Consider the following 5,638-nt stretch of genomic DNA (forward strand, 5'->3'; position numbering starts at 1 on the left):
TAATATTGTTTTTACTCGTATAACGTTAGTATAGGTTATCTGCACACGTTTCAACAATGATTTCGTTAACAGCATTTTAAACGTTGGTTAATTTCAAAAACATGTAACACTTAACTAATGTGGTAAAGTAAAATACAGCCATTATCATCAGAAATACAATATAGTGCATCATTATCAGAGAAATACAATATAGTGCAATGTAGTATCTTGTATTGTAATATTTACTGTATATTTGATTCACTTACTGCTATTGATATCAGATAAACGTTTGATATTCTCTGCATAACTGCGAACATTAAGAAATATATTGTGTTCAAACAGTTAGCTTACCTTTGACAGCAGTGGTCAGCAGACACACCCATCAAGAATCGCGATATGGCTCGATTAAACCAAGGAACTCAACCCAACAAAATCTGAAATGAACTGCCCCATCAATGTTGTTTCTAATACTAAAAACCCCTTATTTTTCAGCTTAGTCCAGCAAATGCATGTGCAGTCATTAGCGCGAGTTTCAGGTTTCTATGGGAACCGCAGCTAACAACAGCAGCTGCAGTGACGCGATGGATTTACCAATCAGCGATTGGTTGTTTTATTCACAAGGCGGGAATATTCCGCCATATTGCGCATTGCAAGCATAAGCTTGCATTAAAGGAACCGTATGTAAGAAATTTATTTCAGTTAATCATAAAATGGCCCTGACATGTCACTAGACATTAAGAAATCATGTTCATTTCAAATACTTTTATCACTGACAACAGTGGTCCGGCCAGGATATTGTCATTTAAAAGTGAAAGTTGCAGCCCTCAACTGATGTTCATGTTGTCATGCTGTGTTTTGGTCTGAGGCGCCACCCTCCAGCTATCTACCAATCACGAAGTCAGTAGAGTTTCGTCATCCGGGTTGCCAGCTCTGCTCTAGTTACAGCTGCAGCTACGAACGTGTCGGATAAAACATGTATAATGTTACGAAACCTAAAAGACCTCGTTATGAATCCGAAGTACGTCGTGACAAAGTCCGAAATAAAACAAGGATTTGTATAGGAGATGCCTCTGACAGATGGAGACGGCTGAAAACGGAGAAGAATTTTAACACTAGAACCGCCAGAGGTCGCTGTATACCTAAAACCGCCATGCGGGTAAATTTTACCCACGCACAAACAAGTGTTTTGATATGGCTAAAGAAGATTTTATTTCACTGTAATATGCCACTGTCTTGATAAAGAAGTGTCTAGTGTCATAAAAAAATGATTGTCTAGTCATCAACTTATATTTTTGCCCTGTTGTTTTGTTTATAGATTTTTGTGCAGACTACAGTCCGTTTTCATAATAGTCAATTTAACATAAACAAGACTGCTCTGACAAAGGGAATTAAAAGGAAGTAACTGCATAATTGTGTGGTGCAATATAAGAATTCGTTGTCATTATTCAATAAATTAAGAGAATTCATGTTATTTAAATTACTAAAATAGCCCATAGACAACGTGTAATAATAACTCGCGCACACTGCATATGATGATGCGATGTCAAATTCAAGTGCACAGCTTCACCTAAGGAATGATTAATTTGTTTACTTATATCATTTACAACACAAATAAACTTAGGGTAATCAAAAAAAAAAAAAAAAAAAGAAAGGTTGTATTCATTACACAGATCGGATTTTTTTTCAGGAAACGGACAAACTAGAATAAATAGCAACACAGTAGCGAACAAAAAGACAATAGAAATTGCAAAACAAAAATTAAATAAATAATTCAAAGTTTTAACAATATGTGTAACGTTAGGCTAAAACATCTAAATATAAGATCGCTGTCAGATGAGCCGTCAGTCAGACGCTGAGCGACCAAGGACGCATAACAGACTCTCCAATAATCGAGAGGGGGTTCAATCTTCAACTGGCTGGCGGGAGCCGTCACTGGCAGGTCACGTGACCTGCCAGTGGCTGGTGGCAGCTGCCAGTCTGATTTTGGGCGGGCTGACTGGCAGCTGCCAGCTGGCAGTATGCCTCAACAAGTTTCAGCGACAATAGATTTTCGGCAGATTTTGTGTTTTGTGCTTAATTTCTTATTGTGAACCTGTTCAGTTCTTTATTTTTAGCGCGATTAAAGTGTTTAAATGGCGGTGATTCCGACTGGTAGGTTAATGCCGCTTCCACTGGCAGTTCAGTCAGTCAGCCGCGAGAGCGCTCCGAGGTTAACGCGTTCTCTGCCACTCTTGCTACAAGGAAGTATATTATTTTATGATCGTTAATATATTCTTATAGGTCTAGTCTTTTAATTTATCAACATTTCATGGAGTTTTATTATGATTAAAGTGTTTAAATGGCCGTGATTTCAACTGGCAGCTTATTGTCGCTTCCACTGGCAGTTCAGTCAGTCAGCCGCGAGAGCGCTCCGAGGTTAACGCGTTCTCTGCCACTCTTGCTACAAGGAAATATATTATTTTATGATCATTAATATATTCTTATAGGTCTAGTCTTTTAATTTATTAACAATTCATGGAGTTTTATTATGAATAAAGTGTTTAAATGGCCGTGATTTCAACTGGCAGCTTATTGTCGCTTCCACTGGCAGTTCAGTCAGTCAGCCGCGAGAGCGCTCCGAGGTTAACGCGTTCTCTGCCACTCTTGCTACAAGGAAGTATATTATTTTATGATCGTTAATATATTCTTATAGGTCTAGTCTTTTAATTTATCAACATTTCATGGAGTTTTATTATGATTAAAGTGTTTAAATGGCCGTGATTTCAACTGGCAGCTTATTGTCGCTTCCACTGGCAGTTCAGTCAGTCAGCCGCGAGAGCGCTCCGAGGTTAACGCGTTCTCTGCCACTCTTGCTACAAGGAAATATATTATTTTATGATCATTAATATATTCTTATAGGTCTAGTCTTTTAATTTATTAACAATTCATGGAGTTTTATTATGAATAAAGTGTTTAAATGGCCGTGATTTCAACTGGCAGCTTATTGTCGCTTCCACTGGCAGTCAGCCGCGAGAGCGCTCCGAGGTTAACGCGTTTTCTGCCACTTGTGCTACAAGGAAATATATTATTTCATGATCATAAATGTTTTCTTATAGGTCTAGTCTTTTAATTTATCCACTTTTTATGGCGTTTTATTATGAATAAAGTGTTTAAATGGCCGTGGTTTCAACTGGCAGCTTATTGTCGCTTCCACTTCCAGTTCAGTCAGTCAGCCGCGAGAGCGCTCCGAGGTTAACGCGTTTTCTACCACTCTTGCTACAAGGAAATATATAATTTCATGATCGTTAATATATTCTTATGGGTCTAGTCTTTTTATATGCCGTCGTTTTATGGAGGTTTCTTACGAATAAATGGTTCAAATTGCCGTGATTTCAACTGGCAGCTTATTGTCGCTTCCACTGGCAGTTCAGTCAGTCATCCGCGAGAGCGCTCCGAGGTTAACGCGTTCTCTGCCACTCTTGCTACAAGGAAGTATACTATTTTATGATCGTTAATATATTCTTATAGGTCTAGTCTTTTAATTTATCAACAGTTCATGGAGTTTTATTATGAATAAAGTGTTTAAATGGCCGTGATTTCAACTGGCAGCTTATTGTCGCTTCCACTGGCAGTTCAGTCAGTCAGACAGCCGCGAGAGCGCTCCGAGGTTAACGCGTTCTCTGCCACTCTTGCTACAAGGAAATATATTATTTCATGATCATTAATATCTTCTTATAGGTCTAGTCTCTTAATTTATCCACATTTTATGGAGTTTTATTATGAATAAAATGTTTAAATGGCCGTGATTTCAACTGGCAGCTTATTGTCGCTTCCATTGGCAGCTCAGTCAGACAGCCGCGAGAGCGCTCCGAGGTAACGCGTTTTCTACCACTCTTGCTACAAGGAAGAATATTATTTTATGATCACTAATATATTCTTATTGGTCTAGTTTTTAATTTATCCACGTTTTATGGAGTTTTATTAAGAATAAAGTGTTTAAATGGCCGTAATTTCAACTGGCAGCTTATTGTCGCTTCCATTGGCAGCTCAGTCTGACAGCCGCGAAGAGCGCTCCGAGGTAACGCGTTTTCTACCACTCTTGCTACAAGGAAGTATGTTATTTTATGATCACTAATATATTCTTATCGGTCTAGTCTTTTAATTTATCCACGTTTTATGGAGTTTTATTAAGAATAAAGTGTTTAAATGGCCGTGATTTCAACTGGCAGCTTATTGTCGCTTCCACTGGCAGCTCAGTCAGCCGCGAGAGCGCTCCGATGTAACGCGTTTTCTACCACTCTTGCTACAAGGAAGTATATTATTTTATGATCATTAATATATTCTTATGGGTCTAGTCTTTTAATTTGTCGACCTTTTATGGAGTTTTATTATGAATAAAGTGTTTAAATGGCCGTGATGTCAACTGGCAGCTTATTGTCGCTTCCAATGGCAGTTCAGTCATTCAGCCGCGAGAGCGCTCCGCGGTTAACGCGTTTTCTACCACTCGTGCTACAAGGAAATATATTATTTCATGATCATAAATATTTTCTTATAGGTCTAGTCTTTTAATTTATCCACATTTTATGGAGTTTTATTATGAATAAAATGTTTAAATGGCCGTGATTTCAACTGGCAGCTTATTGTCGCTTCCATTGGCAGCTCAGTCAGACAGCCGCGAGAGCGCTCCGAGGTAACGCGTTTTCTACCACTCTTGCTACAAGGAAGAATATTATTTTATGATCACTAATATATTCTTATGGGTCTAGTCTTTTAATTTATCCACGTTTTATTAAGAATAAAGTGTTTAAATGGCCGTGATTTCAACTGGCAGCTTATTGTCGCTTCCATTGGCAGCTCAGTCAGACAGCCGCGAGAGCGCTCCGAGGTAACGCGTTTTCTATCACTCTTGTTACAAGAAAATATATTATTTCATGATCATTCATATATTCTTATAGGTCTAGTCTTTTAATTTATCCACATTTTATGAAGTTTTATTATGAATAAAGTATTTAAATGGCCGTGGTTTCAACTGGCAGCTTATTGTCGCTTCCACTGGCAGTTCAGTCAGTCAGCCGCGAGAGCGCTCCGCGGTTAACGCGTTTTCTACCACTCGTGCTACAAGGAAATATATTATTTCATGATCATAAATATTTTCTTATAGGTCTAGTCTTTTAATTTATCCACATTTTATGGAGTTTTATTATGAATAAAATGTTTAAATGGCCGTGATTTCAACTGGCAGCTTATTGTCGCTTCCATTGGCAGCTCAGTCAGACAGCCGCGAGAGCGCTCCGAGGTAACGCGTTTTCTACCACTCGTGCTACAAGGAAATATATTATTTCATGATCATAAATATTTTCTTATAGGTCTAGTCTTTTAATTTATCCACATTTTATGGAGTTTTATTATGAATAAAATGTTTAAATGGCCGTGATTTCAACTGGCAGCTTATTGTCGCTTCCATTGGCAGCTCAGTCAGTCAGCCGCGAGAGCGCTCCGAGGTAACGCGTTTTCTACCACTCGTGCTACAAGGAAATATATTATTTCATGATCATAAATATTTTCTTATAGGTCTAGTCTTTTAATTTATCCACATTTTATGAAGTTTTATTATGAATAAAGTATTTAAATGGCCGTGGTTTCAACTGGCAGCTTACTGTCGCTTCCACTACTAGTTCAG

General features: G+C 38.2%; 1 long non-coding RNA gene across 1 annotated transcript; it reads left to right on the forward strand.

The window, feature by feature from the left end:
- Positions 1-1,913: 1,913 nt before the first annotated feature.
- Positions 1,914-5,638, forward strand: LOC127168606 (uncharacterized). The gene is made up of 4 exons (XR_007828124.1): positions 1,914-2,188; positions 3,004-3,209; positions 3,416-3,831; positions 5,460-5,638. It is a non-coding gene; the product is annotated as an uncharacterized LOC127168606 (long non-coding RNA).

This window comes from Labeo rohita, chromosome 7 (genome assembly GCF_022985175.1).
Source record: "Labeo rohita strain BAU-BD-2019 chromosome 7, IGBB_LRoh.1.0, whole genome shotgun sequence".
Lineage (NCBI taxonomy): Eukaryota > Metazoa > Chordata > Actinopteri > Cypriniformes > Cyprinidae > Labeo > Labeo rohita.